Consider the following 12,380-nt stretch of genomic DNA (forward strand, 5'->3'; position numbering starts at 1 on the left):
GGCTCCGAAGTCTACTGGAGTCCCACACACTGGAACTGATGCAGCCAAGCTCCGCTTCTGCCATGATACTTGAGCAGAGGTGTTGCTGTACGTTTAGAGAAAACCATCCATCTCTTGGTTTAACGTTAAATAATGGGTTTGAGTAGCTATGGATCTCTTCTGTTGAACATTTTCAGTCTTCCTCTTTTCCCCAACAAGCCAATCCCCCTTTCTCCACACTCTTAAATGTCCATTTAATTTCAGGTGAGGAGACATTATCTTGTTGTCAATGAGTGTTGTGTTTTGTTTTCCATGGACATGATAGAGTTTATACCAACCGGTGTCATTTGTAAGACAGTTAGAGCTGCCTCAGGTATCGGTGAATACTTCACTGTCAATTGTCCACATGGATGGTGATTATATATAATAAGTTTACCTCATCAAAAAAAAAAGTTTACCTCATTTATTAAGGCTCCTGGTATATAGCCCAGGAACATTTGATCTCCTACCAACCTATCAAAAAAAAGTGCAACTCTTTTTTTTTTTAATGTTCATTTATTTCTGAGAGAGAGAGAGAGAGAGAGGGAGGGAGGGAGGAGCAGAGAAAGAGAGAGAGAGAGACAAAGAATCCCAAGCAGGCTCTACACTGGCAGTTCAGAGCCTGATGCAGGGCTCAAACCCACAAACCGTGAGATCATGATGTGAGCTGAAATCAAGTGTTGGACACCTAACCAACTGAACTACCCACATGCCCCAGCACTTCTGATATATGAGCCCGAGAACATTTGGTCCCCCACTAACCTATCATACATAGTGCAACTCTTACTCTAACATAGGACTAGTCAAATGCTCCAAGTAAGAAAAACTAAACTTACCTCTTTTACTCATTTACCACCAAACAACAACCGTTGGGAGATAATTCTCCATGGGGTCTCTCAAAATTCTGCACTTGTTGTGAACGGTGGCACTGGCTGTCTTTGTTCCAAAATATCTTTTCAAGGATGTTGGTACACAGAACAGCCTTGGAAAACAGAGATCATGTCTCCTTCTGGAGCAAAGGGCAGGCGTGTTTACCATGCTGCATAAAATACTGGGCCTTCTTAAGCTCAGGGTCCCTCTCTTATAATGCAACTCACGGCACATGGACATGTCACTGGGTCTTCTCGGAATCATCCTGTGGACCTCAAGAACCTGAAACAAGAAAATGCTGATTCTCTGGCTACTGCTAATGCTATGAGTAATAAGGTTCTGTATCTCTGACAGAGATCCATTTTTGCCAAGAGATCCATTTTTGTCGTGTCTTTTGCCAAGATCCGTTAAGCTATGGAAGGCTATGTAAAGCTTGCAAGGGGTGTGAAATCTCAGACCCTTCACAGTTCTTGAGGACAGCAATGCCATTATTATTGTTTCTAAGGTTGGTAAGCACCGTTTGTTGAGCACCTAGTGTGAATCAGTGAACCAAACTCTATTCTAAGTAGTGGGCTATATGATTTCATCTGATCCTCACTGGCCTGTTGTTTAGGAGATAGCATTGACTCTGAGCATATTCTGACTTTTGTTCTAATATCCACCCCTCTCTTATCCAGCAAGGAAGTCCTCCCTCCCTCTAACCTTAGCGGGGAGCCTATTCCCTTTGCAGATGATCAGTTTTTGAACTTTATTCTAAATTTTATTCTAAACAAGGCCATGACACTCCCCTGGTCATAGAAACTGGTCAGGAAATGAACACGTTTATCCAGATGGGGCAAAAGGAGCTGGGGGACACTGAACTAGGGACCTCTGGGAAAGAAGTTTCCTTGCTCGGACATAAAGCCAAAGGGAAAGACCGGCTCTACTCCTTCAAATGTTGACATGTGTCAGCATTTAATTGATACGCATTTATCACAATGGATGCTGGATACAACCCAACAGGGTCTAGAGTTCCCTATTGTGCCAAATATCACTCTGTTAGTGCTGGACCTGGGGCGAAGTCCTGGGGCGAGGTGCTAAAGCAGCTGATGCTCAAGGCACTTAGCAGGTTCAAAGCAATGTCTACCTAGCAACTGGTACCAAAGTATCTTAATATGCTAACAACTGATACGGCTATCCTCAGCTGTGCAGGTGTGAAGCCTGGAACTGACCATCCTTCTGACCACCCATCAGAGAAAGAAGCTCACACAGGAGGGTGCAGCCAACACCATCCCAGGGAGACGGCAAGAGAGCCACTGGACCAAGCTGACCCTGACAGTTGTCCTCCCTCCTCTAGACTTTTTCAATGAATAGACTACCGACTCCCTTTTCATTTCATGTAAGCTAGCTTGCATTTGGATTTCAGCAACCTGCAGTCAAAAGCATCCACGAGGAGTGCCTGAGTGGCTCACTCGGTTGAGTGTCCGACTTGGGCTCAGGTCATGATCTTACTGCTCGTGGGTTTGAGCCCCACGTCAGACTCTCTGCTAGCAGCCTAGATCCTGGAGCCTACTTTGGATTCTGTTTCCATCTCTCTGTCCCTCCCCTGCTCGTGCTCTCTCTCTCTCTCTCAAATATAAAATAAAACATTAAAAAAAAAAAGTCCAGGACCTCAGAGCAAGTAAATAGCCACATTAGAACTGAAAATCAAGTCTCTCTGGCTTAAATGTCCCTGCTTTTTCTGATGCACCACACTGTTCCCAAGTATCAGATGAATATGCAAAAGTTATTTGCAAACTGTAAAGGCCATATTCAAATTTTAGCTTCTGAGACTAAGAACTCCCAGAAAAATACAAAGAGGCCAATGTTTCCTTCCTGATTATCACTGAGAGTTTTTCCCACCCCAACTGGAAACATCTAGCTTCATGATAAGAATACTATCATAGAGAAAGGAAAATATAAGAAATTATATCTGCTGTTCAAATTATTTTCTGGGAACACTGGTGGTACATCTGACAGTGGAAGTCAAACCGGATGACCAGAAACCTGTTCCAGGAAAGGCCTCTCACATTATCACCACCTTGAGAACACACAGGAGCAAGTTCTGGATTCATCCCAGGAATATTTTGAACACTGTCATCAACGTGTCCATGTTATCATAACACCTCCTAGATGCCTGCACAGGGAGAATTGGCTTCCTTTTCATCTCACAGTCACCCCAGAGGACAAAAATTAACAAGTGATTTAGAAAAAGAAAATACTAGAACTTTGCATATTTCTTTGCTCGATCAAGAATCCATGTAAACGAAGACAATACATTTGCATCTAGTTTTAAAAAAAAAATTTTTTTAATGTTTATTTAATGGAGACAGAGAGCATGAGTGGAAGAGGGACAGAGAGAGGGAGACACAGAATCTGAAACAGGCTCCAGGCTCTGAGTTGTCAGCACAGAGCCCAGCACGGGGCTGGAACCCATGAAGTGTGAGATCACGACCTGAGCTGAAGTCAGACACTTAACCAACTAAGCTACCCAGGCGCCCCTGCATCTAGTTTAATTAATGGTCTTTGAATGTTTTCCGATAATCTAATCTACATGCTTTTTAAAAATAATTCAACTGTTAATTTTCTGGAGGTGATGTCAAGTAAAATTTTTCTTTCAAAATGATGAACACCTCAGCTATCGATGTTTACCAATTTAGATTTGTTTTTACATATGTTATAGGAAAATAAAAATTACTGAAAATCTGCCTGTGGTGTAATTAGAAATACAACTTTGGAAAATGAAGTGATGGGTAAGTTATATTCTTCCTGACCCATTTTACCACTAGGAGAATAAAGGCAGTTCATAAATGCAGGTGATACCCACATATCTCTTGGGTATTCCTAAATTTTTGAATTTTTGGAGTTACATCTCATTTAATTTTCAAATAGAATGCTTTAAAAAAATTTTTATGTTTATTTATTTTTGAGAGAGAGACAGAGACAGAGTGTGAGCAGGGGAGGAACAGAGAGACAGGGAAACACAGAATCTGAAGCAGGCTCCAGGCCCTGAGCTGTCAGCACAGAGCCTGACATGGGGCTCGAACTCACAAACTGTGAGATCATGACCCAAGCTGAAGTCGGACGCTTAACCGACTGAGCCACCCAGGCACCCCTAGAGTGCCTTTAAAAAAAAAATATTTTATTTATTTTTGAGAGAGGAGCATGAATGGGGGAGGCACAGAAAGGGGGACAGAGGATCCGAAGCGGGTTCGATGCTTATAGGAGTGAGCCTGATGAGGGGCTTAAACTCATGAGCTGTGAGATCACGACCTGAGCCAAAGTCAGACAGTCAACCAACAGAGCCACCCAGGCACCCCTCAAATAGAATGTTTGAATGACCATCCTGGGTTTCCCTAGATATTTCCAAGGTTCTTAAAAGCTTACACATCTCCAGCCGTTTTTGGTTCACTCGTTCCCTTCTGCTGTATTCTTAATTTCTGTTTCAGTTTCCCATCTGTGACTCATAGAGACCCTTCCCAGGTAACACTGCCTCATGCTGGCCATTAACATACCCTCCAAGGCACCACTAACATAAAGCTATGTATCCGAGTTTACTGATGGTCTCCACATTTCAGGAGAGAATTCAAATACAACAATGTCCACCACTACCTTCAACCTGGAACTCTTTCTGGAATCTAAGGCAAAAAAGTTAAACCCTCAGCAGGTATGTCCAGCTTCCTAGCCTTTGTGCCCGCATCAAGGTCTACCCTGCTCTCATTTGTGGGAGAGAACACCCTTTATAAATATTCCGCCCAACTTTAAGAATGTTCCACTCACTACATACAGGAGTTGGTTTCCCTTTGGGACTCATTAGACACCCTTAGACACAAGAATAGATTTCCAGGGGCACCTGGGTGGCTCAGGTGGTTAAACACCGACTTCAGCTCAGGTCATGATCTCACTGCTCATGAGTTCGAGCCCCACAGCAGCTTCTGTGCTGACAGCTCAGAGCTTGGATACTGCTTCAATTTCTGTCTCTGTCTTGCTTTGCTCCTCCTCTGCTCATGCTCTGTCTCTCTCTCTCTTTCCCTCAAAAATAAATAAACATTAAAATAAATTAAAAAAAAAAAAAAGAACAGATTTCCAAAGTCTGAGCTGTGTTGGAACCAGTGAGATGGTGCTTAACACACATTGGGGAACAACACAGGATGGCTGTTGGCATGATAAATGCAGTCTGTGTGGAAGTTTCTGGGCCTCAACTTCAGAGTGACTATAAAGTGTAAGGAAGCTCTATGTGGTATTCTACAGCTGAGAGAGTTCTCACAGGGGAAAAGACAAATATGAAAGGAGTTCAGACCTCACTGGAGAAGGTGTAGTTCTGTCCACTGGATAGTAGAGAAGTTCACTGGTTTGTGCCAACTAGAGTTGGTCTGCTGTCACTGGGTAGGTGGAAGCAGGTGACTGCAGGGGACCAGCATCCATTGGTGTGGGTGTGCAGAGGGAGTGGGGCCTTGATGGGAGCCCTCCACGCCACAGGTGACCTGGGTTTTGGGGGTCTGCAGAGGGGATAAGGGTGCAAGTGTGGGCAGGAGGCCCAGAAGGTGTGGGTTTCCATGTTGAGAGGCAGGAGGGTGATGACCTACACTTCTGTGTGTCCATCTGAAATAATGTTCTCTTTGCCTGAAAAACTTCACTTAGTAATTCTTAGTTCATGTCTGTTGGGGACAGATTTTCTCAGACTTTGTTTACCTGGAATTTGCTATTTTGTCTTCATCTGTGGAGAATATCCTTGCTTGTATAGATTTCTAGGTTGGTGACTGTTTTGTTGTCGTACTTGAAAGATGCCATCATGTTGTCTTCTGACTTCTGGTGTATCTCTTGGGAACCAATTTGCTGTTCTCGCTCCTCTGAAGGTAGTGCCTAGTTTTCTAGCTTCCTTTTCTCCCCTCTTCCCTCTTTCTTCCTCCTCCCTCTGTTTTCAAAGATTTCAGCTTTGCCATTTTTCGCAGCATCACTATGATGTGCCTAATTGTGGTTTTCTTTGTATGTATCCACTCTGGAGCTTAGAGAGCTTATTAAAATCGGCCTTTCAGCTTAAAAAAAATTTTTTTTTAATGTTTACATATTTTTGAGAGAGAGAGCATGAGCAGGGGAGGGGCAGAGAGAGAGGGAGAGAGGACCAGAAGTGGGCTCTGTGCTGACCACAGAGAGTCCGACGTGGGACTCAAACTCACAAACCATGAAATTGTGACCTGAACCAAAGTCAGACGTTTAACAGACTGAGCCACCCAGGCACCCCAGAGAGCTTTCTGAATTTGTGGCTGAATGTATTTTATCACTTTTGGAAAATTCTTGGCCATTATCTCTTCAAACACTGCTTCTGCTCCTGTACCTTCTCTTCCTGCCTTGCATTCATTGTAGGAATCCAATTACACTTGTGTTAGGCCTTTTCACCATACTGCGTCTGTACCTTCATCATATCCCATACATTCAATCTATTTTTTTAACATATTAATTACACTTAACACAGTGTTTGTGCCTCACAATTTCAATAACTGGCTCATCTGTGGGTCTCTTCCTATTGTCTGTTTTTTCTCCTTTTGGTCTTGTTTCTTGATATGCTTGGAACTCAAAAAAATTCAATGCTGGGCATTGGGAATACAAAATCATGGAGGCTTTGGAAGATACTGTACTCCTCCAGAGAAAGATATACAGTATTCTCTATGGCAGGTGCAATGTTAGGCTTGGGGGAAACAAGTGAATAAAGCAGAGAAAATCCCTGCCTTCATGGAATTTACATCCAGTGGGGGCATTATATGACAACAAATGAATAAATAATAAGAAAGCAAGGAATGATAAAGGATATCAAGTAAATCAAGTAAGGGGATAGAGATGAAAGGGTGGTGCATTTAGACAGAGCCATCAGAGGCAACGTTTGACCCAAGGCTGAATAAAGTAAGGTGGAGGGACATGAAAATAGTTAGGGAAAAGATGCTTCAGGCAGAGGGAAAAACAAACATAAAACTCTAAGGGAGGGGAGTGCTTGACTTGTTAAAGGAATGGCTACCACAGAGTGATCAGTAGGGACAATGGCAGAGGTGCACAGGGGCTGAGGGGCTGTTTACAAGGAACCCAGAGCCTTTGGAAGGACTTTGGATTTTATTCTGTGTGAGATGGATAGCCCCCCAAAGGCTTGGGGGAAAGGGATGGTGTGATCTGATTTCGATTTAAAAGGATCATTGTGCCTGAGATGTTTGGAACAGAGAGCCACAGAGCAAGGGTGTCAGGAGGGGGAGAGTTAGGGGCCGGAAGTGTAGGCATCTTCGCCATTGCTGATGGTGGCTTGGTCCGGAGAGGAAGTGGTGGATGTCAGGAGGGACAGTTGAACTTGGAACACATTTTTGAAGATAGACAAGTGGATTCCAATGATGGCTTTGGTGGAGGATCTGCGGAGGTGGGCTCCCTGCCACTTGCACCAGCCCATACAAAATAAATATTCTTTGTGCACCTAGTTTAATTTTTTTTAATTTTGTTCAATGTTTATTTATTTTTAAGAGAGGCAGAGAGAGCACAAGTGGGGGAAAGGCAGAGATAGAGGGAGACAGAGAATCCCAAGCAGGCTCCATGCTGCCTAATGCAGGGCTCAAACCCAAAAACCATGAGATCATGACTTGAGCCAAAGTGGGACATTCAACTGACAGAGCCACCCAGGTATCCCTATGCACTTGGTCTTATAGTCCTTCTCTTAAATAGAACCTTCCCTCTTCACCAATGTGTGAGATTCATTTCCACAAAACTTCACTCTGTCCCTGGGGTCTGAAAGAAAAAGAAAATGAAAAATGCTGGTTCCTAGGTTTGGGCCAGCATGACAGGAGGGATGATAGTGCCATTTGTGAGCCACGGCACCCTGGGAAAAGAACAGTTTGGAGGGGATCTAGAATTCTATTCTGGCCATACTCAGTAAAGTTTAAACTCCTCCCATTGGTATTTAAGACCCTATCCTACTCACACAGGCTCCTTTCTCATTGCAAGCTGGGCTTCTGTTGGTGAAAATTTTCAGGCTACAATGTCTTTTCCTGCTCTTAGTCTTTTATTTTTGTCTTGGAAGTCTTACCCATTCTTCAAGGTTTACTTCCAATAAAAGCTTTTACCTAAGAGTTGACTTCTTCCTCATGTTCCAGGGATAGAAAACTAGAAGCCCATAAAAGGCCATGGGTGATTTTTTTCAATTAAACATGAATGATTTTTTTAAGTTTTTAATGTTTATTTTTGAGAGAGAGAGCGTGCAAGTGGGAGAGGGGTAGAGAGAGAGGGAGACACAGAATCCGAAGCAGGCTCCAGGCTCTGAGCCATCAGCAAAGAGCCCAACATGGGGCTCGAACTCACAACCGTGAGATCATGACCTGAGCCGAAGTGGGACACTTAACCGACTGAGCCACCCAGGTGACCCAAACGTGAATGTTCTAGACAGAGCACGCATTCTCCTGTTTGCCTGCTCACCCCTCTTGCCTCCCTCACAATCACACATTTGTGTTACCTACTTTGGTTGGTCCTGTAGCCCTTCTGAGTTTATGACTAATATGTTCCTCAAATCATTGTACCTGTGTCTTTTGTATAGGAAGTATACACTGGGTACTTTATAAATATTTAACAACTTAATGGAAGGTCAAAATGCTACATTTTCCATACAGACACATTTGCCACCAACAGCAATTCTGTCATGGCAAGTTTTACATATTTTCATAGCATTCTGTTTTTCTTATTATTTTCCTCTTTTGTTCCTATTCTCTGTTGTTACATTTTTTTTTTCCCTTATGGGAAATTTAAGGTTAGTGGGAAAAGAGGCAAAGGTAGAGGAAAGACTATTACCCAACCTGACTGCTGATTTTATCTGACCTGATTTCAACCTGCTGAGTTTATTTTGTGATGAAGCAAATATTTCCTACTCATACCACTGAGAATAGAAAGTAAACTTTATCTTTAACCAGGCTGGGACTATGTGAAATAGGTCAGTTTGTTTTTCATTAGAAATGAAGAGAATTAAATAAATATTCTCCTCATGAAATACTTTGAACAGTTTTGATTAATAAAGTCTGCTCCCAGAGCGCCTAGGTGGCTCGGTGTGTTAGGCGTCCCACTTCGGCTCAGGTCATGATCTTATGGTTTGTGAGTTCAAGCCCCGCGTCAGGCTCTGTGCTGATGGCTCAGAGGCTGGAGCCTGCTTCGGATTCTGTATCTCCCTCTCTCTCTGTCCCTCCCCTGCTCACATGCTGTCTCTCTCTCAAAAATAAGTAAAGATTAAAAAGAAATTTAAAAAAAGAAGAATTCTCCCAGTATGAAAGGTCAAGAGAAATAAGGCCTACTTCACTAAAGTGCCTTCAACCCAATAGATGATATAATCTTAAACAGTTTACTAACCTACATTGCTGGAGAGTACGGGTTCATTAGGGTGGCAGAGCCCGGTAACTGTATAAAATTTAACCTTTATAACCAGAGGTTCAACTCCTCTCCCTAACAATATGTTCATAATTCATACTCTCTCATTGTCCCAATCCTTCTTGCTATAGCTTTCTTAACATTCATCAAACGCAAAGTACTAGGCTACATACAACTTCTCAAAGGACCAAACATTGTAGGACCATATGGCCGCTTCAGGCCACTGCAGACACCATGAAACTCTTCACCAAAGAACCCCTCCAACCCCTCACATCCTCCATATCTATATTCATTATAGTACCCATCTTAGCTCTCTTGCTTGCCATAACCATATGAATCCCTAACTACAAGCGTCTGACTCTTGATTTTGATCCCAGGGTCGTGGGATCCAGCCCTGCATCAGGTTCCACACTGAACGTGGAGCCCACTTAAGATTCTCTCTCTCTCTCTCTCTCTCTCTCTCTCTCTCTCTCTCTCTCTCTCTCCCCCCCCCTCACCTCCCACTCGTGCACGTGCGCTCTCTCTCCCTCTCAAATAAAATTAAAAACAAAATCACCCCCAAGTTCACCTCTTAGATCAGTCCTTTAGGGGGACAAGAATAAAGTCAATCCACTCTTTCTCAGAATAATGTTTTTCAACCTATTTGCAGTTGACAAATACAAGCAGGCAGCAAAGTCTGCGGGAAGCTTTCACAGAGAAGGACTTGGTGAAGCCAAATGATTCACTGTTTGTTTGATTTAGCAGTTGGAATACACATCCCTGCCAGTTTGTTTTGTTTCTACTTAATTCCCAGCTTCCCAGCTTCTTTCTAATGAAAAATCAAGTCTGAAACAGTGCTCACCAAACTGCCTTCAGCGTGTCAAACTTTCCTAATGTAGCCTTGATTGATGAAGTCCTTTGAACGCTGGATATTTGCTAACTTACCTCTGGGAAGCAGTCAGTGGGGAGAAGAGGGAAGAAATGCACTGACCTGACAGACCCTTTCTTTTCAGTGTGTTCTAAAATCAGAGAGAGGCTGTAACAGTGAAGCTTTCATTTTCCTCCCATTTCTTTTCAGAAAGTTCTTTTCAGAAATTCTCTCCAAGGAAGTGTTTTGAGGTGTCCATTATGAAAAGCATGGTGTAAAGTCAAGGTGTCCAACTCATCTCTGGTCTGTGCCTGGGGGAGAGGGAGTGTTATTCTGTGGGCTTCACAAAAGTGAGAAGAGGAGTCTTCTAACCCTACGCATCCCACCTGTGTATCTGACTGTGAGGTAATGGCTGCCCTTGACATAGTCTCTGGGCTCTCTGCTGCCTGTGGCCGTGGCCAAGCACACAGGAGGTGCCATCTGTCTCTGCCCAGTAGCTCTGACACCTCCTGTAACTTTGTCAGAAGACTCCTGGGTCTATATGCTTCTCCAGAGCTCTTATTCCCGGCACTCAAGATCAATATATAAAAGGAGTCTTTCAGTTACTCTATGGCCAAAGGGCAATATGGCAGCAATGTCAAAGCCATTACTCAGATTTAACCTTGTGCAGAATGCAGAGGGCCTCTACCCAGCTCAACGGGCTGCCATCCTGGGCAGGAAGAAGGTGGGAGGTGCTTCTCCATGAGATTCACTGACTCTTCTCCCTGAGGTATGGAGAACCCACTACTGCCACCAAGGCCCATGGCACCCACAAGATGCTGTCAGTGGGGAAAATACCTACCCCTCTCAGTGCAAGCCTAAAGAGCCCAATGCGGTCAGGGTCCAAGGGTGAAGCTGTAACACCATTTTCTGCTCATGCTGGGCTGGGATGTTTCCCAGCAGTAATGTCTGCCATTTCCAATGGGGAGCCAAGAGGACTGAGGAAGGCTTTTCTCTCCTTTACACTCAGGAGGCTGTACTTCCTTCTATACTTCTTCCTTCCCAAAGTTAAAAAAAAAATGTATGTGTGTACACACCACACATACATACACACACGTATATTGAAATTGGACAGTGAACATATATGTTACATATGTTAAACACAATATGTATTGTGTGTTCCTGACCAGGGTCAGACCAGTAGTTAACCTTCTTTTCTTCAACAGACAACAAGGGGTACTCAAACCAAACAAGATGATGGCACATCAAGATCCAGCTCATCCTTTCTCGATTGGAATTCTGTTGACAGAATTATTCCCTACGACCCTAAGACGTGCATTATATGGAATGCATGAACTCTGCTCTGTGCATATACAGGACCAGGTACGGATTATCTGGTCTCTACACATCCAGAACGGTACTAGCCACGTGTCAGTCTTACAACCCCCCATGTTCTGTCCTCTCCCAAAAGTCTTGGCCCTGGAGAGTGATGAGCTGCTTTTTCCTGCTCAGAGGGTAGAAGAAATAGACATTAGGTTGGGAAAGAGGCAAAAGACTACATCCCCACTGCACTGCTGAAGCTGTCTTGGCAGTTTCTTCCCCTCTCCCCCCAGGCAGGGTAGGAGGGAAGACTTTCTGTTCAGACAGTGAGGCACCAGGACGGAGGTGCATCTGTTAACATCTGAAAGTGCATTTTGGAAGTATTCCAATCCGGCTAGGAGTAAAGTGTGTCAGATCCGCTCGCCTAGGGAGAGACTTAAAACCATCCATTTATACAGCAATATAAAATGCCCTTCACTTTGTAACAGGAGCAAATGCAGCCCAGGCAATCACAACAATCTAATAATAAAGATCTGAAGAACTGCCTTAAACTCTGATGTATTATTAATGCTTCACGGGAGTAACGTTTTCTTCGTTTTGTGCACCTGATTCTTGGCAGTCCTATCTGGCAGTTGAGAGGGACTGAACTAATGTTTATCATAAGTGAAAAGCTCATTCCTTCAACATGTCTTATGCAGCTACTATAGTGCTGGGCACTACAGATTAAATGGAATCACAAACATAACGGTAGCCTCAAAATAATAATGATGGTAACAATAGCACTAATAGTTGTTTGTAATGTATTTTGTCCTCCCCAACAGCAGCTCCTGACTTTTTTCAGAGCAGATTCACACCTAGCCCTGTGCCGGTCCTTTTCATGCATCCACGGACAGGACACGTGACTCAAGCAAAAGTCATTGAATGTACTGTATATTCCTTTGTCTACAAT

At 43.5% G+C, this 12,380-nt stretch overlaps 1 long non-coding RNA gene across 1 annotated transcript in view; it reads right to left on the bottom strand.

The window, feature by feature from the left end:
• Window positions 1-558: 558 nt before the first annotated feature.
• Window positions 559-12,380, bottom strand: part of LOC128314949 (uncharacterized) — a 152,569-nt gene continuing 140,747 nt past the window's right edge. Inside the window, exon 4 of the long non-coding RNA XR_008297263.1 lies at window positions 559-1,170. This is a non-coding gene — a long non-coding RNA (uncharacterized LOC128314949). The remainder of the gene's footprint in view (window positions 1,171-12,380) is intronic.

Source organism: Acinonyx jubatus, chromosome A1 (genome assembly GCF_027475565.1).
Source record: "Acinonyx jubatus isolate Ajub_Pintada_27869175 chromosome A1, VMU_Ajub_asm_v1.0, whole genome shotgun sequence".
NCBI lineage: Eukaryota > Metazoa > Chordata > Mammalia > Carnivora > Felidae > Acinonyx > Acinonyx jubatus.